This window comes from Triturus cristatus, chromosome 10, assembly GCF_964204655.1.
Source record: "Triturus cristatus chromosome 10, aTriCri1.1, whole genome shotgun sequence".
NCBI lineage: Eukaryota > Metazoa > Chordata > Amphibia > Caudata > Salamandridae > Triturus > Triturus cristatus.
This window is the reverse complement of record NC_140593.1, coordinates 737,181,541-737,208,060: the sequence shown is the minus strand read 5'-3', so window position 1 is coordinate 737,208,060 and position 26,520 is coordinate 737,181,541. Positions and strand designations below refer to the sequence as shown.

Genomic DNA, 26,520 nt, shown 5'->3' with positions numbered 1-26,520 from the left:
TCCCTGTGCCTAACAAAAATTAATGTGTCTTAATGTAATGCAACTGGTGCTATGTTTAGCGCTCTGATACCCGATTCGGGTCAAGTTCACGCTATATAAATCTATTATAAAAAAATAAATAAAAAAAGAACCAGAAGAGCCCTCAGTTAGACTCTGGTTGCTCCCGGTACCAACCTTCTTGATCCGGACAGCACAAAATGGTTGCTGCCGACCAGAGACACATTTCTGCCCTACTGCTGCTGAGCCAAGCTCGAGCAGGGGAAGGCAGAACAATAGGTATCCTGTCACAGGGAGGGGTGACCACCTCCCAGACAGGATTTAGTGTATTAGGACTGTATCAGTGCTTAATTTGAGCTGGTGGTTTCCGGTGCTTGGCAGCGGCACTTACTTGCCAGCACTGGGGCTCTGATGGTGTGCCACAAGGTAGTTGTGTCTGCCAAATTTAGGCACTAGCACAACAATATCTGTTTATTAATTCAAATGACATTTCCAGTGATTAGTGTTTGCCTCCCAAGCCATTCCTATAGCTTTGGGGCCCTGGTATGGTATGAATTGTGGCACTTTTAACAGTGTGACGATTAGTAGTATGTTGGTGCTGTCACTGGCAGCGCTGCCAGAGGCAATGGTTGGTGCACGCTGTAGTGTCCTCTTGTCAAGAGCCCAGGCACTAATCTTTTTACAAATTTAGCACTGGGTTGAATGGGTGCGCTTGCCAGCGCCAGAATGTCTGCATGAGGGGCACATTTGGTTTCCCTGTGCATAGTCCAGTTCAAACCAGTCCTGGGAGCCGGTGGCTCCTGTTTTGGCACAAAGCTGGACAAAGGACATGGGAGTAACCTCCCTGCTGTCCAGACCCTCCCTTGTCCTTGGAGGGTCCCCTGAATCTTCCCAACCCTTTCCCTAGAGTACTTAAGGGCTTACCTGGGTGTAGGTCCCTAGATTCGTCGTGGGATAAGATTCAGATCCAAAACCACTGCACTTCTACCGTCTTGGCACTCTGTACTTCACTGGACTTCATTTGGGCTGACTTCGCTCCTTCTCAGTCTGCTGCATCATCTGTGCCTGTGCATCATCCAGTAACCTTCCAAGGCCTGTGAAGCATCACGCACTACCAAAGTAATCTCCCTTGGAGTGAAGAAGTCACTCCCCTGCATTCGCAGGCACCGCAACACTGCTGACAGGTCTGCTGATCCCGAGCTCCTACACAGGAGGTGGGTTTTCAACGTCCCTCGAGGCCTGCACTGTCCTCTAACGAGTTTGAGGCCAGTTTCCCTCGTGGGGTCTGCAATACCTAAACCCCTGTGCACCGTGTCCTTTTGCAAGTGCATATGCTTGTTGGCAATTCTGCAACAAGTTCATTGGGGTCCAAATAGCCCCAACCTTTGGCACTTCTCCTGCAAAGATCTTCAGTCACATCGCATCATGTGCTCCGTGGCCTGCTGTTTTGTAAAGCTGCCCGAGGTCCTCCTGCGACTCCAGTGCCTTCGGCCTGTGGGTCCTGTGGAGGGTCATTTACGACTTCCTTGGGCTCCCCTGATTGCTTGGGGCCTGCCCTGACTCCCCTGCTTGTGTGGAGTCTCATGGACCTTGCTGGTCCTCTTCCAGCAGCTTCTTGACTTCCTGCGTGGGTTGCTGTTGCCAAGGCTTGTTGGTGCTCCCGCCAGACACCGACCCCTCAGCACTCTACATCCTTCGTGAGACAGCTCGTATCGGCTCCTGGTCATCCTCATCGTCGTCTGGTCCCTACAGCTGCAGAGTCAAGGTCACCAACATCTATCCTGAAGCACCCGACATTGGTATGCATTCGTCTACCGAGCCCCTGGTCACTCTCAAGTGACCCAGACTCTGTCCCCTCTGCTTTCAGGTACTCTTGAACCAGAATCCATGTTTTGATTCTCACAGACATCTTCTCCTCTTCCAGCAGCGGCACGTTCTTGAAATCCTCCATTAGGTTCGACGGTGGTTTACCTTGGTATCCACGGGTGGGGTGGCTCTCCAACCTTCCGTCTTCCACGGAGTTTCCTCAGGGTCCATCGGGAAGAGTCCTTAAACGTTAAAACTTTAACAGCAACTTTCCCGTAGAGTTGTACGGAGCCAGTGGTCGTGTTAGCACACTGCCCGCGTCTTCCGTGGGTTCCCTATCTACTTACCTTGGGTGGTTACTTGGGGTCACAGCTATTCTACAACCTCTCGACATTGTCCTGAGTCAAGTCGTGGTTCTTATACCACTTTATTTGCATATGGTTTGGTCCCCCTGGGGGTCCTGTGTATTAGTGCTATTTACTGTGGTTGCTTTGCTATAATATTGTGTGCTTTGTGTACATCTCCGTGTAGGAGATACTGTAACGTACTAGAGAGTATTAGATAATAAATACATATTTTCATAAATACTTTCTGTGGTTCTTTTTCATTTAATCTATACAATAAGATTGTGTTCTGGTGAAACAAGCTGCTTTACAGTCCTTCCAGATTAAGCCTGAAGGATGCTCTCCACAGCTACCACTTAGAGAGCTTTCTATGGTTGTCTAAGATCACTAAAACATCATGAGGGTTGTCTGGACTGGTGTAAGGCACACACTTACATTAGGGGACAGCATATACCAGGCCAGCCTCTTACAGACGACATGCAAGATGGCTGACTAGCAGGAGCTCTTCTATGAGCTCTTCGGCCAGGGGTCACAAAGACAGTGAAAGTCTGTGAGATGCCCCATCAAGTAGTGGATAAAAGGAAAGACAACTTCTGATGCCTTTGAGCAGAGTTTTAATTTGGGAGCAGAGTTTTATTCGGCGACTACTGCCATCGAGACATTCAGGGAAGCGATATCATCACGGCAGAGACAGTGCCCGACATTGGAGGTGAGACCACTTGGAGCGGGGGCACTGGGACATGGGTTGCAGGCTTTTCAGCGCTCATGGGAAGCTCACTGTGACCTGGGCTGCCCTGGCCACATCTCTGCCTACCTCTGCACGGTGTCAGAGCGCTGTAGAACGAGCCCTGCCTGACAGAGGTCGCCGCACAGGAAAGATAACGACCGATGAGCAGCGAGAACACCCGTGGCTCACTTGGTGAGCTTGCTGTGAGCAGTCGCCCTGGGCACCTCTCTCCCGCCCCCTTCTGCAACGAGACACAGTGCTGCTTGCAGGAGGTGTCCTTACTAACGAGGGAGCACCCGGTGTTCAGAGGCTCCGGGAGCTAAACTGCCTGGCACACAATCAATTGTCTTGATCTGTTGACAGCTATGACTCTGAGCCGGCCGAGACACTATGATGCTAATAGGCATAGCAGAAAGCTGTGTGCACCAGGATCGAACCAGAGAGCAGAGTGAAAAATGTAGCAACAGGGACTACCTGCTCCACTCTAATGAAAAAGAGTGGTCCTTTCCCAACAAAGGACTTACAAGGGGAGATACTGGGGACATTTCTGAACCATTCTGAGCTTTTCTTCTCCCTGCTCTACCAAAATGGCTGATACCTATATTTAAGGTCATAGAAAGAGGACTTCAGTGTCCTTCTCTGACTGGGGATCTTTGCTTGCTCCGGCAACAAAACTGAGAGGACTGGACTCTCTCCCCCAATCAGGACAATGCCACAACCTGAGGCTCCCATATTGAAATAGGCATATACAGATAAACACCCTGGCTGTTTTAATGTAAATAGTTTGAGGAGCAGTTGAAACCCCTACCCAAACCTTTCGCTATCCCTCAGGATCTTATCCCACTTTGGCCATCTGCAGTTAAAAGTCCTCATTACCTCGCCACAGCCCTAAAGAAATTACAAGTCACAGTCACAAAAATGGGGGATTTGCTCGCAGAAGGAACAGCAAAGAGCTGGGAACTATTACGAGCGGAGTCGGAATCTCCAACGATTATGTCTCTTTCACTTTTTTAGAGTCCGACATTCGCTGCGCGCAATTCTAGGAGATGACATGCTAGAAGCCCCTGACATGCCGGCACTATCCTCCATAATAAAAGAAAGGGCGCCCAACAAGCTAGTTACTAGACTCTACACTGCCGCGCAAGTAGCTCTCAGACCATTCATGACTAAGGCGAGACAAGATTGGCAGAGAGAGTTGGGTATAAATATAGATGACAGGAGCTGGGTATACTGTTGCACTATGACCAAGGATATATCACAAAACGGACGACATTGACTAATACAATTCAAGTATATTATCTGGATCTACTATACCCCCCGAGAGGTTATACAGATATGCGCTTCAAAGCACGGCGGCGTGCCACAGATGTGCAAAATAAACAGCTAATTTCATACATGTTGCTTGGTACTGTCCCGGGGTATTTTCTTTTTGGGAGGCGGTCAGTCAGGAATTAGAACGTATAACGGGCATCATACTGGGGATGGACCCGACCCGTTCATGGCCCTACTCTGGTACAAAAAAGTAATTGAAAAAACACATCGTAAACTGATAGCAATGGGGCTACTATCGGCTAAATGTCCCGTGGCAATGCGATGGGCTGAAGGCCTAGTGCCCACAGTGGAAACATGGCATAGAGACATGATTTATATAACAAACGACTACCTGCTGAATCGACCCAAAAATATCTGGAAATCTTAATATACATACTTTTTAGGGAAAGAGACAGGCGACCCAGAGGGAGCGGACTCTCAGGGTATATGACGTATGCCTGTATTGGCAAAATACGGACACTACCTCCCCTCCCCCGGGAGCACCATTCTTGGAGACAGTAGTGACGACGTAGGCTGGGAGATCAAATCCAATGGACAGTACAATATTTGGGTATACTGTGTAAGGTGGTCACAGTAACATATGTTAAATGCGCTATAGTAAAATGTTACAACAAGATCTACAAGTCAGAAAACACACGTATGAAAATGTAATGCATGGATGCGCTGCGATGTTTATAGGTACTGAGTTTGTCCAGTCATTTGTCCAATATGCTCAATTTCACTAATAAAAATTATTATTTTTAAAGTCCTCACTACGGCTTGCTGAGCTCACAAACAAAGGAAAACGTCAGACCACAATAATTCATTTCCTCCCACTCTATCCCCTTCAGGAATTAACTCACTCAGAATCAACTACCCACCTGACCTATCCAAAAATGGAGCAAAAAAATTAAAACACAACATTCTGAGGAACAACCCTGAAACTCATATATCGGACTCCTATTTTTGCTTCTCAAAATGCGCCATTAAGACCGATCTAATCTTCCACACAAGAAACAGAGGAATGCATTTTTACTCCCTCAAGACAGTTGAAGCCTCACACAACATCCCCTATGACCTCAAACTTATAATACCACTCTTCTCCTTACTCGAAGCGAAAGCTACCATCTCAATCTATAAAATTGGCAACATCCTCATTTAAGCAGCAGACAATGACCTTCAAGTGTTTTACTTACTGCTTAGTGACCTGAAAAGGCAAGTAGTAACCCTAGAAAAACCTTCTGGTAACCAGCCGCTCATCTAAAAGCCGATCCACTGCCTTAAACCTACCAACACCGGCCACAGATCTACACCCAACGACAATCGTAGTAGCCCTGATATCTTCACAGCCTCAAAGAGACTCCAACTAGACCCTTCGACAAACAACACTCTCAGCCCGAGGAGCAACTACTCAACTACAGGAGGTGGGTTAGTGCCCAAGAAACATCCCCCCGGCAAAGAGCAGGTGATAGGAACCCCGCTTGGATTCACTCAAGCCAACATAAAGCCTGACTGGGTCAACAATACAACTAACAGGGACACCAAGATCTCTACCACATCCTCACCCACAAAGAAGGAAAAAACACTCTTCCAAACTGAGCAACCAGAAAATACAGCTAGGTCACCCACAACAAGAGGCATCCATGTAGCAACTAGACAACTCCAGCCAACAGACATGTTGACCTTATATCGACCAACCACCTATGGGCCAGACTCTTACCCCAGTATAGGAGCTTCTAGCAACACAATCTCTAGCATAAACTGGGTGATCCTTTCCAACTCACCCCCCACCGAAGCAGACACTGAACGACGATCTCAGAGCACTACACCCAATCTAGAGGCAAAAAAGCTAGGAGGAGAGACTAACTTGCATGGAAAACCAACGAAGTAAAGTATTACAGGGTCTCAATAATATCTCTAAGAATATAAACATATGTCTGAATATTGCCTATCACACCCCTCCCTACATTCAGCCGCAGACAAGTCTCAAGACGAGCTAAGACACAGCCACACAGCTGGACCTCAATGGCTCTCAACTACAAAGCTAAGACACCAAAAAGAACAAGCTCCTTGTGGTCTCAAAGCGAGGCAGCGGAGCTAGCAAATTCTTACGACCTGTTACCTATTGGAACCAACACCTTCTAAAAGCTCCAGGTTATTACAGGTCTGCGGAGAACCTCCACTCCAACCAGAACGACCAGACCACCAGCACACCTCCCTAATATCCCCCTGACTTCCTCCCCTCCAGCTCCAAAAAACTGCAGAGACCCCAAATGCATGCTCAAACTGCAGATATGCAACCAAGCATGCAAAAGAACTAGCGGAAACCACCATGAACCGCGACATCGATATCACATTCAACACGGAAACATGGCTGATTTCTCATACCAGACCATGAACTTACTAGTCCCACTGGGATTCTCAATCATCAAAAAAGACCAGAAGGACCGTGTAGGCATCGCCATTATCCACAAGAACAACATTAATGTGGGGGGAAGCAAACACCTTTTCCTACAACACATTTGAATATCTCAGCCACCATAAGGATAAGAGACAACTTAATAATGAACTGCCACCTACTCTCCCACCCACCAGGTAATGTACTCTCCTTCAGTGAACACTTAGTGAATCTGCTAACACACTGCTCACTCTCACACCCCAACATCATCATCATCCTAGGTGACCTCAACCTTCACCGGAACGACAAAAGCAATACCCTAATCCAATCCTTAATTGACCTCCTACTCAGTATGAACCTCTCCCAGAACTGCAAGGGTCAAACCCATGACAAAGGCTCAACCCCAGATGCTATCATAGCGCATGAAGAAACACTAACCATTGACATTATCCTCCCCGTTGACATGTCGGACCACCACATTAACAAAGTGTTTCCTCGCCCAACTCGCACACAAAAAACCTTACAATGAATGAGAAACATAAGGCAAGTCCCTCTAACAGAACTTGAAGAAAAAATGCTGTAACTACTACCCATCTCATCAGAGGACCTCTCAACAACTGATTTTACCACTCACTAATACTCAATGATGTCCTCCATTCTGGACCAAGTAGCGCTGCTGAAACTAAAACAAGCATTTGCAATGCAGTAAGGTCTCACATTTACTTGAGTTTGAGCTATTGCCATTGTAAATGACCATGCCTTTTATTTAAGTGTTGGTTTTTAAAACATAAATAAAAGTTTTTATCATTTACAATTCTAATAGCTTAAACTCTCGCAAATGCTAGACCTATTGCATTGCAAATGCTTGATTAAAACCCAGGCCAAAGCATTCTGGGAACTCTAGCCACTTCCAATATATGTGAACGACAACAGGGCAAACGCTTGCAGGCTTGGCTTTCTTTTCGTTACATAAGGCGTTCTAGGTGCTCTGATAATTTTTCCAGAGTTCTCCGTTTCACGCAGATACCATCACCCCAGTCACTGGATGTCATATAAAAACCGAATGCACTTTGGGGATTAAAGCGATCAGTTATCTAGCCTGAAACATTAGGACTAAAGTTAAAGACTATAGCAGATTTACAGCAGTCAGGCCCAGGACTGGGATGTGATGCAGCAGGGACAGGGGTTGTTTGGTCACCCCACTCAGAAGATTCAGAGCTCAAGTTGTTTTATACCAAACTGAAGTAGGGTTGGTATTGCTTGTTGCGTTGTGGTATTTATGGGGTCTCTTTTGCGAGTGGTCCCTTTACAAATTATAGCTGCAGACTACAGATTGCAAATAAAATGAGAAAAGACACGAGTGTATACACTATTCCCCTCTAGCAAAGGACAACTTCAAATAGTTGGTCTCCTCTCCATACTAAAAAACACTGTATCATGGCTATCCCTTTCCTCTCAGCGCTACATGTCAGGAGGACGAATAGCGCCGTGATAAGAGGAACAAGAAAGCACACAGACCTCACAATGGCTGCTGCTATTCAGTAACCAAGTTTCTGAAATGTGCCATGCCCCCCAGAAAAACACTTTTATTTATAATTAGCTTCCAAAACCGAAATGAACTGCTGCCAAGGATCCCCCAAACAAAGCGAGTGCATTCCGGAGCAATGAATCCAGTTTTTGGACCTGGCCTGGGGCCCGGATGATAAAGAGACCCTGCTTCCCAGTGCCAAAGGCCTTTCATTCAGCGGGCGCCTGCTTTCTGGCTGTTCTTCAAAAACAGGAGAGGATGTGAGATGGCCTGGCTGGGTATTCACACACAGTTAGGGAATGTCCAGCTATGAACACGACATAAAAATGTCCGGAATGTACAAATTGCAACATGCACTTTCCACTCCAGGGTTTCTTTGAAAATGCTAGGATTGCAGTTACAATAGGCGCGAGGTACCTCTTAACCGAGGAGGGTTTTATTTATTTATTTTTAAAAGGCTAAAAAATGCAAAGAACAAATTACTGCTGTTTGTACATTAAGTGCATGCCAACATTTGAAGGGGGGGTGGAGTTCCTATGCGTAAAACACTCACATTGGGGAAGGTGGATATTTGGGAGACACAAAGTGCCTTCAAATTGAGGAACTGTGGAAATGACAAAGATAGGCGGGCTCATAGGACCCTCGTATTGGGGCATGGGTGGATGCAAGGCTGATGTTCAAACCGCTGAAGCTCCCTGCATGTCTGAGGAGGAGACAACTTACACACCTGACCAGACATGGTGCAGTGAGTGGGACTCGCATGAGCACAGTGAAAACAAGCATTTGCAATGTAATCGGTCCGATTGCATTCCAAATGCTTAAGTTTAAAACTGAGCGCGGCGCCGCTTCACGGATACCGCGCTCGGTTTCTTTATATATTTCTTAACTTCAGCACTGAGAGTGGTGTCCTTTAAGTGGGCGCTGCGCTCAGTGCTAAAGTTAAGAAATATATCAATAAACCGAGCGCGGTGTCCGTGAAGCGGTGCCGTGCTCAGATTCAAGTAAAAAAAAAAAAGTAAAATAGCACGCGTGCCTCGCACGGCAGCAGGGAGAGAGGAGGGTGCCAGCGCGATTCACTTGCGGGAGCGAGCTGGCCGCGATAATTGATAACATATGGCACCAGCCGCTCGCTCCCGCAAGTAAATCGCCAGACGTGCACGCGTTGCCATTGAAGGCAATGGAACGTGTGCACGTTTTTGGGTGAAAAGCCGAAGCGATTGCTAAAGGTCTTTTGCATATGCAGCGCATGCGCGCTGCGTAGGCGAGACCTAAAAACCAGCAGCGGACCCGAACGACTTCAACAACTTCAGACCGGTTTCAATCTCCCCCTCCTAGCCAAAACTCTTGAGATGTATCCTTTCACAACTTAACCAGCACATCAAAAACAACAATCTCCTGGACAGGTACCAATCGGGCTTCAGAAAAGGATGCAGCATGGAAACGGCTATCTTGAACATAGTAGATAACTTGCACAAATCCCTGGATACAGACAGATGTTGCAAGCTCATACTCCTAGACCTATCAGCGGCCTTCAACACTGTCAACCACAAGCTTCTCCTGGGTTCCCTCCCAATAAGGATACTCACCTTAAGCCCTGAAGAATAGGCCGGTAAGTCGCTGCTAAGTGCCCAAATGCAATACATGTTTTTCCTCCATAGGATAACATTACAGATCCAGAAATGGCACTGTGTCCGTTTATGGAAACTGTAAAGATTCCCAACATGAAATGTACTTACCCGATTCCTATCTTGGTATTTAAATTTAAATACATGTTATTTTTATGAATTGGTGTAGATTTCTTTATTGCGTGTCTCATTTACCGCCTTTGTGTGTAATAAATGCTCAGCACTACCCTCTGATATGCTTAACTACTCGCCCACACTACCACAAAAGAGCATTTGTGGTGCAATTTGTCCCTCTAATTCCTTTGAGGTTTCCCTGTGTACCTTTTTTTTGTTGTTTTTTTTTACTTTTATTGGTGAAAACCAACAACAGCACAGCTATGCACTGACGTTATGGCATGCATGAGATGAACATATAAATGAGCATGATGAATTGGCCGATATTACATTGATAGCATTGTTATAAATTACATAAATAACATCACGGTCCCCCGCTCGGAGGTGGCCCATCAATAGGGAGCGCATTGTCAAGACTCATTTTGTCACGTCGCAATTCCACTGTTGGAGATAAACTTATCTCCCCTCTATTTGTTCCACATACCCCACTTACGGTCCCACTTCCTAGGGCATCCTCTGTGGTTAAAGACATCTTTTTCGGCTATCATGGCTCTGTCCACGTCAGCCGCACAGTCACGAATAGTAGGCAGATTTCCTCCGCCGTGGGTTCTACTTCGAGGGAGTCTCGATCTTCAGGGGACAAACAGGGGACTTTGATAGTTGAGAGCAGTTCCCTAACCGCGAGAGGGGTGGTCGTCCCGAATGAGGCATACACGGATTTGCAATAGGTTGGAAATGTGTTGGCTATCTGCTGAGGATCAGTAATTCGCTTGCCGTTCGGTTCAAGCAGTTGATGTACCCATCTAGATAACTGCTCTTTTTTTTCCAAGCCAGGCAAGGAACTTGCCTGTTCTTTCCCCATGTTCGTATATCTTTTGACAGGTTGATTTGTATTTCGCCTGGGCCACCTCTGCAAAGAGTTGTTTATGATCTAATCTCAGGACCGCCAGTGATTGTTGCACATCGTGATCAGGGGTTTACGCTAGTCTTAATTCCCTCTGTAGGATATCCGCCCCAAGTTCCTCCATACGCTTGGTTAGTTCTCTCTTATGGCCCACTATCAGAGCAAGAGCCCTTCCCTTTATCACTGCACCAAACGGGCTCCACAGGATTTGGGCGGAGGTGACCGAGCCGACGTTTTCTTTAAAGTATAGCTCGGTGTCTTTAATTAACGTCTCCTTGATGTGTGGTATTTTGAGCGCCCAGGGATTTATGGTCTGGATACGTCGAGATCACAAAGTGCCTTCCCCTCCCATGTACCGGATACGACTACAAATCTACCTTGTCCATCAGAGCAGGTCTTGTGAACCACAAAGGGGCAGTCCTTCCGTATAATCACCCCAGTCCCCCGTGAACCCGAGGTGAATCCAGCATGTGCGATCAGCTGATAGCCCCACCTATTCAGGGCCCTACAGGAGTTACCAACCAGGTGTGTTTCCTGGAGGTGGACAATGTCTGGTGCTTGCCTCTTCGGGTATTGAAGGACTATCCCTCGTTTGATTTTGTCCACCAACCCATTGACATTCCATGTCAGGAGCTTAAGATTTACGTGTGATCTCATATGTAGTGAGGGGAAAATTACATTATGTGTGACAATAGCAAGGGATCTGTACAACAGGATGCACCCTGTTGGTGATGTCTGTGCATGTTCATGTTGTGGGGCCACAGATAGGTCTGCTCCGCTGTATATTTTGAAAGCAACCCATTGAGTATGCACGGGGGCACCCCTATCAGATCATGTGACATCCCAGTGGCAGCGAAAAATATAACCTGTGACATTATGAAAGTATAGCATTGTTGTATGAAACTAGAACAGAAAAAACTACCCATCCCAACTCCCAAAACACCCTCCTCCCTGCTAAACGGATTAAAATAACCTGTATCCCCCAACAGTGCAGAGTGCCCGTTGCCCTACCAACCCTTTAGTGGGGAACGTGGGCCTGACCTTCACCTTTCAGCCCTGCACGTCTGAACTTGAAATTTGGGCCTCAGGAACTCATATATAACATAGAATATATTCATCAAATTCTCGAAGTTTGCTTCTACAGATGCACAAAGCGGTGCAGATCGATCTCAGTCCGGAGCGAGATCCTATACCGGGACAGCTGGTTCCCTAGATGACATCAACCCCACCCCTCCCCCCACCAATCTGTTGTGTGCAAACACCATCCAAGTGATTGTTCCTTGAGGGAGCTTTGAGTCCAGGCTTCCTGGTCCAATACGTATATCCCTTTGAGCCACAGGACCCTTCTTTGCACAGCAAGTCCCCAAGTTAATCATGGATACCTGTTCTCAGCGTTGTTTTCGCTCAGGGCGTCCACCTTCCCCATTCTTTCATCGTCCATCGAGCCAGTTCATTACCTCGGCGGGATCTGTGAAGAACCAACTCCAGCCATCCGCCTCAACACGCAATTACGTGGGGAATAACATTGCATATTTGAGCTCTCGCTCTCTGAGAGCCTTTTTTGCCTCGAGTAAGGAGCGTCTTTGTTTTTGGACCTTGGTGGTAAAATCAGGAAAAAAGGTGATCGTGCTGTTCTCAAATCTGAGAGATGTATTACGAGCCATTTAGAGGATATGGTCCCTATCGCGGACGTTGAACACCCTCACCAGGATATGCCAGGGAGGTGCCCCAGGCCTGGGTCCACCCTCCGGTACGCTATGAGCTCTCTCGATTGAGAAGTAGTTGGATAGGTTTTTGGGTTGCAGATATTTGATCACCAATTCTTCGACAAAGAGGTCTGCCGCCAGCCCCTCTGCCCTTTCGGACACCCCTAGGATGTGGATGTTATTCCTCCTTGACCTCCCCTCAATCATCCAGCTCGCCACCAGAAGCTCAGTTTTTTGCTGTAGTTCCGAGACTTGTCTGCCCAAGGCGGAGACCTCTGTAGTAAGTTCCTGGGTGACATCTTTCACTCGGGAGTCCATTTTGCGTAGGTCAGCTCTGTGGAGGTATAGATCAGTGGCCACTGAGTCAATAAGGCCCTCGAGCGAGGCACGGACACTGTTGATCGCTGCTAGCACATCTTGGAGCGTGGGTGGCGTTTGCTCGCCCTCCTGTTGTAGGGTGTGGTGATCGGAGTCCACCGTTGGTTGCCCCCCTTCTGGTGTCTTTAATGAGGCAAACCTGTCAATTTTCTGCTGATGTACCAGGCGACCGCCCCTGGATGACCCCATTTTGGTCTTGCGGTCCCCTGCACCACAGCCCGATGGTAGTCACTGCTGCCTACCGCAGCATGCACTGCGTGGCCTGTCGGGTTCCCACCTCGCTGTGTCGTGGTGATCCGGAATGGAACTCCGAAAAGGGCAGTCTACGGTTAGGGTAATATAGTGTCTTTATTGGCGGGGAGGTGGGAGGAAGCGATATTGCGTTGGGTTCTACTACTCCAGAGCAGTCAAGTCCCACTCCTACTTCTGCACTCCGTGCTCCGTTGAGTGTTGGCAGCACCCCAGCAATACAGGTCCACGTCAGGGCCTTATGGTGATGCACAAAGGCAACCCCCGCGGGCGTGGTGTGATCTGTCTCTGCAGGGCTTATCAGGCCGATTGTGATTGAGTTCTGCTAGCTCCCCCCAATACAGTGCACAGTTGGCAGTAAATAGCAGGGCAGGGGTCAAACCAGCTATTTGTAGTATCTGTCGTTACTTACAGTACACAGTTGGTGCAATTGGCACCAGCGTCAGGATTATAGCTCACCGGGTGGGGGGTGTGGAGGGGGGCATTACATGCCTTCACACCCCCGGGTGTCCCAGCTGTCCAGTTTGTCAATGAGGGATCACGTACTCCACACACGGTGTGGGTTGCACGACGGCCCCTCGTCCCGACACGCACTTGCTCATCTGGATGCCTGAGCACGCAAGCCCGTGCTCTGGTCACCGCTTCGCTGTTTGCCGCTCTCTGCAGCGTCCGTGATCGGAGCAGGCAATCCCAAATCGCGGCTTTCTCCTTGTGCTGTCACTCGAGTGAGTGCTTTCCGTGGGCAGATATATGACAGGATTTGCAGGGGTTCAAGGTCGCGGGTGCTGGAGCCGCACTAATGGGTGGCCATCTTTGTCGACTGTTGGCCACGCCCCCCCAGTGTACCTTTTTTTGATAGTTCGTCCATAAAGAGCACCAAGGCGTCGAACCTCCGCCTTGCTCAGCTACTAACTGCTTTAACTATTACAGCTTTTACATGAAAACAAATGATCTCATGGATCGCTTGCATGTCAAAGCTGCGATGTCAGCTTCAAACAGAAGAGGTCCCCACAAGTTGTATTGCGCATCTGGCAGGTGGAGAAGATTACAGCCCAGCCTCTCACAGTCACTATACATATCTGACATGCTGCATTAGCGTCAGGCAAGTGCAGCATGTCATATAAGGGAGCTTCAGGGCCTGTCGATATGCGCCCTTTAGCCCTAGCAGAAATAAGAATAGAGAAAAATGGTCTACCTTCCATTTTACACTGGCATCTGATAGGGTAGAAGCTCGTGGACCTGGCTCTGGTGTTCTGCTTGCCAGACAAAGGAGACAGGAGTGACGAGACCGTGGGCCCTGCAGATAAAGAGCATACATTGCAAGCACTTACTGCAGGCTACATCAGAGGTGGCATCTCTGTTTCAATTGGTGAAACAATTTACTGTGGGGTAGTATTTGCCTGAAGGAATTAGGACTGCTGTTTGAAAGGCCTCAAGTCAGAAGTTTTATTTTTGTTAATGGATTCATACTTTTGAGTTCACACCTGTTTGCCATGACAAGCACAGTAGTTTGGTTAGCACTAGAACGATCTGTGTTAAACAAGGATTTCATCATTCAAAGGTGTTCTCTTGCCAAATGATATATCAGCACCTAGAGCCAGTGACCCATCTGTGTTTTGCCTCTGTTCTGTTGCACTGCCTTAAAGAGATGGGCGCGCCCCAAACAAAACAGCCTCTTCTTTCTCCGTCCTCCTCTCTGCACTTAGCATGAAGCACACAATCTCCCAGAATCCCCTGACCAATCACAACGCTGCCTTACAGCAGCATTAGGATTAGTTTGAGCACCGGGGTGCGGCGCTCAGACAGCAACTGGAAGGCTGTGCATGTTCTCCACCCAGGCTGTAATGCACCTGGGTGGAAAACATGCAGTTTGAGCATTACGGATTGGCTGGCGCGAGACGGTCGGCCAAAACATCATGCGCACTGAAGGTGCTGCCACCACTCCTCCCCCTGTGACGCCGGTAGCCCAGCCCCGCCCGCCTGGCTTCAACAGCAAGCGGAATACAAAAAAAAAAAAAAGGATAACGGAACATTATTATCATTTTATATTTTGTATTCAGCTTGCAGTTGAAGAAGTGGAGCGACGTTCCTCGTCTTAGCGGAGGAGCTGCCACTGGTGGGGTGTGTTGGAGTCGATTGAGGTAAACTGGAGTGCGGTAGATTCTAGTGGAGCGGACTGAGGTAGATTGGGTGGATTATTGTAGGGTATAATGGAATGGAGTGGGGTAGTTTGGCGTAGAGTAGGGTAGATTGGGGGAGTGGAGTAGATTGGACTGGAGTAGAATGGGATAGATAAGACTGGGGTAGATTGAATTGGGGTGGAATGAGGTAGATTAGAGTGGGATATATTGGGGTAGAGTGGGATATATTGGAGTGGAGTGCGGTAGACTGGAGAGGTGTAGATTGGAGTGGGATAGATTGAGGTGGAGTAGAATAGATTGGGGTGGAGGGGTGTACATTGGGCTGGAGGGGTGTAGATTGGAATGGAGTATGATAGATTGGATTGGAGTGGGATAGTCTGTAGAAGTGGGATATATTTGGGTAGATTGGGGAAGAGTGGGGTAGAGTAGAGTGCAGTGGATTGCAGTAAAGGGTATCTGTTTTACTTCAACATAGTTGTTCTAAAGCATTCTTTTTTTGGCACTTTCAATTAAGAAAAATGAACCAGCATCATGAATGTGGCAGGCCATATAAAAGACTTGGGGAATAGATTGAACAAGTGGATTTATTTACAGGACAAGTAGATTTCAGTAGCATTTTGTTCCCTTGTCCCTTGGCCAAGTACATTTTTAAAACATTTCCACATTCCTGTAGATTGGAATGGAGCGGAGTAGATTAGGGTGGAGTGGGATGGAGTTAAGTGGGGTAGATTGAGTGGATTAGGGTAGATTGCAGTGGGGTAGATTTGAGTGGCATGTGGCAGTTTGTAGTGGGGAAGATTGGGTAGTGTGGAATGGTGTGTGGTAGATTAGGGTAGGGTGCAGTGGGGTAGATTGGAGTGGGGTAGAGTGGAGATGGACAGATTTGAGTGGACTCAAGATTGGAGTGTGGTAGATTATGGTGGATTAGAGTAAGGTAGAATGGATGGAGTAGGGTAGGTTAGGGTGGAGTGGGGTAGACTGGAGTGGGATAGATTGGGTGGATTATGGTAGGGTAGATTGGAGTAAAGTGGGGTAGACTGGAGTGATATAGATAGGAGTGGAGTGGTTTGGAGTGAGGTAGCTGCATTGGAGTTGGATAGAGTGGTGTGGGGTAGATTGGGATGGGTGGGGTAGGTGGAGTAGATTGGAGTGGGGCAGATAGGGTGGGGTGGACTGGGGTAGGGTAGTTTGGGATGAGGCATGGTAGATTGGAGTGGGGTGAGTTAGATTGAACTGGAGTGGAGTAGATTTGAGTGAAGTGAAGGTAGATTGGGTAAAGTGGATTGGAGTGTAGTAGATTTGGGTAGGGTAGATTGGATGGATTGGAGTGGGGCGGAGTGAAGTTGGATAGATTGGAGTAAAGTTGGATAGATTAGAGTGGTGTGAGCTTGAGGAAGAGTGGCGTGGCGTAGATTAATATGGAGTGAGATAGATTGGGCGGATTAGAGTAGGTAAATTGGAGTGGGATAGCTTGGAGTGGGGTAGATTGAAGAGGGACAGGTGGAGTAGGGTGGACTGGAGTGGGGTAGAGAGGGGTACAGTAAATTGCAGTGGGGTGGGGTGAAGTGGGGTTGACTGGGGTAGAGTGGGGTAAAGTGGAGTTTTGGGATTAGAGTAGATAGAGGTAGACTGGGCAGGTGTGGATTGGGGAGGGGTAGATTGGGGTGGGTTGGTTAGTTTGGAGTGGGTGGAGTTGGTAGATTGAAGTGGGATAGATTGAAGTGAAGTAGAGTGGAGTAGATTTGGGTGGAGTGGAGTGTGGAAGAGGGGAAAGGGTAGATTGAATGGATTGGAGAGTGGTAAATTGGAGTGAAGTAGATTGTGGTAAATTAGAGTAGCCTAGACTGGAGCGGAGTGGGGTAGATTAGAGTGGAGAGGAGTGGGATAGATTGGAGTGGAGTTTGGAGAGAAGTGGGGTGAATTGGAATGGAGTGGTTTAAATTCAATTGGGGCAGACAGGAGTGAAGTGTGGCAGATTGGAGTGTGGTAGATTGGAGCGGGTTGTGGGTAGATTGGAGCGGGTTGTGGGTAGATTGGAGGAGAGTGTGGGGTAGATTGGGGTAGGATTGATTGGGTTAGATTGAGTGGGGTAGAGAGGAATGGGGTAGATTGGGGTAGTGGAGTCAACTGAGGTAGAGTGAAATGGTGTAGACTGGGTTAGAGTGGGGCAGATTGAAGTGGGCTAGACTGAAGTGGTGTGGGTAAATTGAGGTAGGGTAGATTGGAGTAGAGCAGAGTGGGGTGGGGTAGATTGTAGCGAAGTGCAGTGGGGTTGGGTAGATTGGGGTACATTGGTGTGTGGTGGGATAGAGTGAAGTGGGATAGAGGGGAGTAGGGTAAGTGGTGTACTGTAGGGGTACAAAAGGGGGTGGTGATGGACAGAGCATCAGAACCAATCAAACACTCACCCCCAGTCAACTGATCTGGGTTTAATCCATCACCATTCTTTAGCCCACTCTGCCACCCCAGTTCAGACATGGCCATATGCAAATCAGTCTGACCCTGTGCCTCATGGGAACAGTCCAGCCCGAACTGCCAAGCCATGCCTTCCCTGGACCGGAAACAAGCTTCCTAGGACCGGTTTCTGGCATTTCAGCCGTCTTCAGCCAGGCTTGCTTGAATCCAGTGGCAAAGTGAGCAAGGGACTCACGTCTGAGCATACCCTGCCAACTTATGGCGAACAAAGCGGTACAAAAGGGGGTGGTGATGGACAGAGCATCAGAACCAATTAAACACTCACACCCAGTCAACAGATCTGGGTTTGATCCATCACCGTTCTTTAGCCCACTCTGCCACCCCAGTTCAGACATGGCCATATGCAAATCAGTCTGACCCTGTGTACAAAAGGGGTGGTGATGGACTGTGGGGGGACGTGGAGTGGCGTGTTGTGCAGTGAGTGGGGTAGATTGAAGTGGCATGGAGTTGAGTGGCCTATTTCAGAATATCTTAGAGTGAAGGGGCGTAAAGTGGGGTGTCGTAGAACATAGTGACGTGGCATAGAGTGGAAGGGTGTAGAATGGAGTGTCGTAGTGTGGAGTATGCATGGTGTGGTAGCGCACTACCATTACAGACAGCATATTTTCAATTGAAATTACCTTTATTGTTTGTGTGCAGTAAAACTGTATTTCAGTGCAAATGTAATGTGTGCTTGATGTGTTTCGATCGTATTCAAATTTTTATTTGCACCACACTTCAGAATGACAAAACGATGTGCTTCATTTGTACTAATTCGGATATATTTTGAAACAGTTAATTTTTAGGTCGAGTCTGGGCAGCACATGCTCTGCGAGCCATGCTGTATTGGAGTATGTACTTGAAGCCTCGCCCACTCTCCGCCTATATTTGTCATTGGCTTGTGCATTGTCCTTTGTAACTGCTGGCGTGTGATTCGCTACTAGGCTTGTTAGTCCCTCCTTAGTACCGCCTTGTCTTCACTTGTAATCTCCCATGAGGACTGGCCCTTTTACTTCAGTTGTTACACAGTACATCTTCTTTAGTTTGTAAGCACTATTTTCTTTAATGAGTTTCTCTTACTGCAGGAGGGCAGGTGGGTCCAGCATTTGGAATGCAATAGGTCTTGCATTTGTGAGAGTTTCAGCTGTTGGCATTGTAAATGACAATGCCTTTTATTTGTGTTTTAAAAACCAAAACATAAATAAAAGGCATTGTCAATTACAATGCCAATTGTTCAAACTTGCGTAAATGCGAGACCTATTGCATTGCAGATGCTTATTTTTGTTGTGTGCTAGAAAAAAAAAATGTAAACCCTCTCCTCCTACATGGGTACTCAGCATAAATTCTCACACTTTGAAGTCAGAGAAAGTGAATATAAACCTCATACTCCCTGGAAGAGAGAGTCTGACATTTGACCTCTGTCTGAATGCATAGCAAATGTGACAAGATAAGAACAAGATTTAAGGCCTGTTTACAGAAAGCGAGTTCATGGAAGAAACCGTAAACAAAGTTTTGGCAATGGGTGAGATTTACGTGACAGCCTAAAGCAAATAAAGCCAGCAAATGGAAAGCCAGAAAATGCGAGTTACAAACCACAAAGCCAATAGTAAGCAACAGGCAGAATGCATTCCTAAATCAACTTTCTGAATGTCCCCAAGATGTCTGTCTGGTAGGCTATGACCTCAAAAGAAGGCTTGGTGAAATTAAGTGTTTACCTAGAACCACACAGTTTGGTTAAATAGGGAAGCTGGGATTGATCCCAGGTTTTCTGGTTTCACACTATGCAATTCAGCCACTTGATGGTATCTCCTCCTGACATCAAAGGTTAATAATTTGTCCTTAATTAATGGAGAATGTGATTAGAGCATACGTGACACCATGACAGGCAAAAGCAACATTTTTTTAAATGTTTAAATTAGTTTTTATTTTTGGAACAAGAAGCAAGGCAATACACACATCATAGCATACCAATATCCTACTATGTCAGCATCAAGCTACCTTAGCAACTTTTCTATTAACAACTCCCCCCACCCCCCTCTCAAAATCCCTCCCTCACTTTGTGTGCTCATACAAATGCTGTATTTTTAACAGCCATATTTCATCGTGGTTAATCCCATGGAAGGGCACTAGAGTGGTCACTCCTGTGGCGCAGTCAGGCGTAACAGTTTCATATATCTGGGGCAGGTGAGCTCCGTGAACTCCTGTGAGAAGAGCTTAAGAAACAACTGCCACATCTCTTGGTATGAATTCCCTTGTGTCAAGGTTAAGGAAAGCCTCTCCATTCCAAAAGGGTGCCATATCTAGTGTAGCCAATTTAGCCAGAATGGCACCCTGTCTGTCCACCACAGAGCTAGTATGGATTGATGCGCTGCCCCCAGTGGCAAAGTGATATGCCCCCCTTCTGGATTTAAGCAGGAATGTAAGTGGATTGGGGAGACCCACAACAATGTAGGAGAGGAACCTGGGCAACTGAGTATCAAAATGTGTGTCAATTTCCGACAGACTCATCCCAGACTGCTTCAATGTAGGGCATTCCTATAGTATATGCAACCGTGTCCCCCAGGAATCACAACTTCTCCAGCATCTGTTGCGACGTTCAGGGTTCCCCCTATGTAAACGTACCAATGTGTGATGATTTTCGTTGCAGTCTCCATACTGAAATCATTAGACATTGTGTGCCGCGCTTGGTAACAGATGTCTTGCTATTCACCTGGGGATAATTGTCTACCTATCTCCTGCTCCCACCGGAGCTGTGCGTGGGATTTTGGCTCTGGCTCACCATCCCTAAGTAACCCATACAGTTCAGTGATTAAATGCCTGCCTGTGTTCTTACTCAACAGCCACCTCTCAAATGTTATCAGGGGATGTTGCACTGCCTCTCTCACAGCCGGCTGCATCAACCAGTGCCTTATCTGGGTGCATCAGTATCTCTCTCCCTTTGGTATCGAAAATTCAGCACGCAGGTTGTCGAACAGGATAGGGCTCCCCTCGGCAAAGAAATGCCCCGCCGAATGGCAGCCCAGCTGCTGCCAGATCCTAAACGTGGTGTCGTCCAAGCCTTGTGTGAAGTCCTCGTTCCACACCACCGGTGTGAGGGGAGAGGTAAACGATGTAAACCCCCTTCGACTTGCCACTGTGTCCCATACCTTCAAAGTGGGCCCAGAAACCAAGGAGATATATAGGTGTGCTGGGCATATGTGCGGGCCAGAAATAGGACCTTCCACAATGCTGTTGCTGTCAGTGCCCTGTCCATAAATAGCCATCTGTTATCGGACTCCGAGCGAGACTATTCGACCATATAGCTGAGCTACGAGGCCTGAAAGTAGCACAACAAACATGGGACCGGCCAGGGGCGTGGGCCAGCTACGCTCACGGCCCACCAGAGGGCATCTGCCTACCACACAAAATTCTGCAGCACGCCTTTCAACATCCGAAGCATCCCCGTAGGAGGCTGCAGTGGAAGTGATTGGAACATATGCAATATCTTAGATAAGATTATAATTTCAAGAGCTGCGACCCATCCAACCCCCAGAAGCGGGTACAACTGCACCCGTGCTAAATCTACCTTCACCCTCACAAGCAGTTCGTAACGTCAAGTATGGTTGGGGCGAGTTGGATGCCCAAGTAAGAGATGGACTTAGGGGCCCATTGAATCGAAAATGCCTGGGAGAGATGCTCCCTGGTTTCGGGAGCAACCATAAGATTCAAGGCCTGTGAACTGGTGAGATTTATATGAAATCTCGAGACTGTCCTGAACAGCGCACCTCCTCGAGGAACCTTGGAAGTGCTGTCCCCGGGTCTTCTAGCGAAACCAGGATATCGTCAGCATACAGTGTGATGAGGTGCTCCCCCCCACAGCGCTCTCCTGTCGCCCTCGGATTGTCCCTCTCTGAGCAAACAGCTCCATGTAGAGTGTGAATAACAAAGGGGACAAGGGGCATCCCTGCCGCGTGCCGCGACGGAAAGGGAAGTGATCAGAGTTTCTGCTGTTAACTTTTACAGAAGCTGTTGGTGTTCCATAACCGCTAAGAACCTGAGCTCGAAATTGCACGCCCAGACCAAAGTGTTACAGCATCTTCGCAAAGTAAGGACAGTGAACGCGGTCAAATGCTTTTTCAGCGTTGATTGAGAATAGCAGTACTTTGCAGAGCAAGCTGGTAGCCTTATCTATCAAGTGCAAAATCTGCTTGGTATTATCCGAACAGTGTCTATTCGGGATAAACCCGCCTGGTTCGGCTCCACTAGCCCCAACATGAGGTGTGCAAGGCGAGCCGCAAGGATTCCAGTAAATAACTTCAGGTCCACATTTAAGAGAGAGATAGGCTGGTAGGACCCACACTGTCTTTTGTCTTTACCAGGCTTTGCCATAACTGTTATGGAGGCCTACGTCATTAAAGGAGGAAGGGTGGCCTAACCTGTGATAGAGTTGAAAACGCTAGTGAGAAAAGTCTTATAAAAAGGCCACAGGGAGACCGTTAGGGCTGGGCGACTTACCTGTCTTCAGCCTTGAAATACCAGAAATTACCTCCTCCACCCCGATCGAGGCCTCCAGACTGGCAGCCGGATCCTCCGTTAAATGGGTCACTTTAACAACAGCCCAGTAGGCCCTAATGCCAGAGGGGGGGGAAGGTCCTGTGCCGTGTACATTGCTTTGTAAAAGGAGCCGAAACTTGCCGCCACCTGTTCGTCACCCGTAACCAAAGATCCCTCCTCCGACAGCAGGGAGTCCACTGCGGTGGTCTGTCGTTGCCCCTTTGTTCGCCAATAGCCTCCCACATTTGTTTCCCCCCCTAATAAGAAGGGGTGTTTAAGGCACAATAGTGCTTATTCCGCATAATCCAGGTCTAGCCCCGCTAGCTGTTTTCTAGAGGTCCACAGTTGTCTCAACACTCTAGGTGCCCCGGTGCAATGGTGGATACGTTCAAGCTCTCGTACCTGCTCCTGAAGCGGTGTGCGCTTATCCCTTCTGACCTTATTATCGGCCGCCCTCCCCCTCCCACTCCAGCACCGCCTTCATAGCGTCCCAGACTGTCGAAATTCGCATGTCTCGGGTATCATTGACCTTCAGATAATTTTCAATTGCTTTTCCTATCGGACTGACCACTTCCGGTCTGAGAAGAAGAGTCTCCCGCAATCTCCAGTTGCGAGCAGGGGCCTCACCCCATGGAAATGAAAGGTCCAAGAGGACCGCAGAATGGCCAGACAGCGGGTGAGGCTCTATCTCCACAGATGCAGTCGCTGCCTGTACCTCGCGAGAGACCAAGAAATGATTTAGTCAGGCATGCGATTTATGTGCATGGGAGTAGAAGATGTAGTCGTGAGTAGTAGGGTGACTTTCTCTCCAAAAGTCCCGTAGACCCATCTCCTGAAGCCAAAGACCCCCCTGCGGATATGGCTCCTGCCGCCCCCTGTCGCTGTGTTTATGGAATAATAAATGGAGATCTCCTCCAAGGATCGTTCAGCAATCCCGCGTTGAGAATGTCCGCTTCCGCCCTATGCAAAAACTGTTCCAGACCCTCATTGGGAGCGTATATCAAGCCTATGACCAGAGTGTGTGGGCCAAAGAAAATTCGATACTCCAGCAAGCAGACTTTAATTTCAGCAATTTTAGTTCCCACATTCCCTCGAAAAGAGCATGAGAAAAGCAGTATCACCCCAGCCCCCTTTTGTGGTAGAGAAAAGAAAAATTGCTGGCGAAGCGCTCTAGATTTGCCAATCACTAGCCTGTAGGCGAGTCTCCTGAAGTAAGCAAACATCGGCTTGGAAGAGCTCCAAGTACGAGAGTATGGCCCCCCAGAACACTATTGGCGATGACGATCTGGCCTCCCGCAGGATTCACTCCTTCAAGGGCAAGCTATGTTCACAAGTCAGAATGTCCACAGCCTGCAACGGTTTAGAACCCCCTATGGCCCACTCTATAGGTTCTGTTCAAGCGGATCTCGATTGCCGGCGTGTCCCCAAATATCTGGGCGAACACAGCTTCCACGTAGGCTTCAACATCCCCTTTCTCTGCTTCGCATGGGGCCCCTGGGCTGCCGATGTTATTCCGCCTGAAGCGGTTTTCGAGGTCCTCCGCATGGGCCTGCAGGTCTAATTGCTGGTCCGTGAGCTGTATTATTTCCTGCTGGAGTTGCTCTATTTCCTCATCCCGGGAGGTCTCGTGGCCCTCCAAAGCATCCACTCGATCACCAATGTCTGTCACCTCCTTCCTTCCTTCCTTATCAACTGTAGTTTGCTATTTAGGTCTCGCTTGACATCTTGTAGATCCTCTCTCAGAGACAGAGACGAGAACGGCGTCTCCATGTAAGAGCATGTGACCAGGGTCTTCAAAGCCTCGCCAGACGGCGAGGCCGCTCTGCCCTCTGAATCTCCCCCCCCCCCTGGGGGCCTGTGGATTTTGTAAACATTTCTTTAAGGCTGCCTCCTTTCTCTGCACGGGCTGACGCCATAGAGACAGCCCCGCCGAGCCTGCCGCCGAGAGGCCAAGACACTCTATGCTCTGTCTCAAGCAGCCCTCCGGCCTCAGTAAAGCACACTCCTCCTCTCTGGGGGACGAGAACCCTGTACCACTGCCTCCAGCGTGTGAATGTCGTGAATCCCAGGTCTTCCACTCGTCGTGGCTCAGGCCCCTACAGGCTCGCTCCACTGCTCTCTCCACTCTGGGCCCCCTGCCTGTTCGGGGAGGGGGGGGGGGGGGGGAGACCTGCAATTTCCCTTGGTTTCCGGGGCCCCCACCGCTCACTTCCTGCTGCAGTGCTGCTGCTCCCAGTCGCCTCTGGTGCACGGGCTGCCAGGCCTACCCAGCCCAACCAGATACGTCACACACCAGTGCATTGCGAATGTCCAGGGCCATGGCAGGGCTAGTTATGCCCCAAACCCGACCACCAAAGTCCATCTCCAGTAGGAGAGCAGAAAAGTTTGCTGAGGCCTCCTCGCCTCCCTACTGCCTCCGAGGGGATCTCACCTTCACCACCAAGGCCCCGGGGAGCATTCTGTACTCACAGGCTACGCGGGTGGTCCTGCTGTCTCGCTGCGGCCTCAGCTCCTCACTAGGACCACTGCACTCTCGGGACCTTCACCATGCGCCCAACGTGCTGCTCAGGCCCTCAACTTGCTGCAGTCTTCTCAGGGGGCCAGCAGCTTCCAACGCTGGATCCGCCTGCTTCTCCACACTTGTAGGTGGAAGACTCCACCAGGTTCTGGAGGGTCAGGAGTTACCCAACTACCCCCGTCGTATGCTACGGCCACAGTCCTCGGAGAAGAGCGCGACCCACTCAATGCCGGGAAGCCGCATTCCGATGGGCTCCTCTCCGCCAGGCTGACGACTACAGACCCCAGCCGAGTCCAGCCCGTTTGAAACTTAACTCGCCCTCCGAGGCCACCGCCCTGCCCAGGGAGAGTTTCCACGGCCCCCCAGCTGCTCTGTCCACTCCGCCACTGCCAATCCGGGCTAGCAGGGATGCCGGGCAGCACCGAAGACGGAGAGGCCGAGATCCACGTCCTAGTCGTTCACCATCTTGGCCACACCCCCCAACATTTTATTTTTGGGAGGTTTTAGATAACCCAAACTTGCCCAAGAACATAAGAGTGCTTCACAGCAGACAACCTTACCTATGAGAGTTGAATCGATTCATAAGATGCAGAGCCGATGTCAGGATTCAAACCCGGTTGTAATATGATCGGCAACTGTAGCCATTAGGCAACTTTACCTCTCATAAAAGCTTGGGTCGTTTTGGGGTTGAAGTTCCAAGAGGGCCTCAAGTTGAGTCAGAGCCAGGCATCTGGCTTGTGCCTGGCTTGAATATACAGCGGCTTACCCACCTCTATTATTAAATAAAGAACAGGAGCTCGCTGCAGCGCTGGGTTGCCACATAATCCAAAAAAACACATACCAGCCATATTAGTTTCGGTTTTAAGATTCTGCAAAGGCCCGGCTAGGAATCATAAATATAACTTTATATAAAATCACCTGTTCTAATTTTTAACATGGCTTTTGTTTTTGTTTACTTTAATTATCACGCGGCGGTTAAAGGTAACTCTAGAAGACATTTCAAAGTGCTTTCCTATTATATTTATTGTATTCTGTAGGCACTGAAATAGGGAATAATATACAGTCTATAGCTAATCTTACTGATATTTGTACAAGCGGGGACATTAAAATACTAGTCAAGCTGGTATAAAAATGGTCAGGTTGCAATCTTACATGGAGCCCACGGCCCAGGTCTGAGTAGGTAATATATGTCCAACTGAAAAAGTTGCTTGGCCGAGATGGTACTTCCCAGTCCGGTTCCTACACTGGTGATATTAGGGCATGCAAACTAACAAATTATGCACTTGGCCTTAGCCACCGACCCAATTTAGAGATGTCTGCTGCCTCAATTGATATATCTGCATTTGCAGGCACCGAAATTACAGCAGTTCCTAAATGCATTGAAAGTTTGATGGACAGCTCCATCAACACGTTAAAGCCATATGGAAAACTTTCAATATTTTTTTATTTCCAAAAACAAAATCCCAAAGCCGAATTTTCTTTTTGAAAATAAAAAAAGAGAATAAGCCCCTCACAATGGGTTTCCTCACAGTTGCCGAATAGTGTATTCCCTCTCTGACCCACACTGGACAAGCTACTTCCCTGGCTAAAAGTACTTCTGCAGCATGATCTGTGCTTGTGTACATGCAGGTAGAATGATGCATCTATGTAAGTGCAGGCTGAGCAGTTTTTTTGCAAGTGCAGGAAGGGCAGTGTGTGTGTCGGGTGAGCAATGTACCTGTACGAGTTCATGTTGTACAGTGTACCTGTGAGTGCAGGGCGAGTGTTCCACTGGTATGAGAGCAGAG

General features: G+C 48.4%; 1 protein-coding gene across 1 annotated transcript in view; it reads right to left on the bottom strand.

Moving 5' to 3' along the window:
• LOC146789929 (uncharacterized) overlaps positions 1-26,520 on the bottom strand; it is a 143,690-nt gene that overhangs the window by 22,044 nt on the left and 95,126 nt on the right. The gene's annotated exons all lie outside the window — the stretch shown is intronic.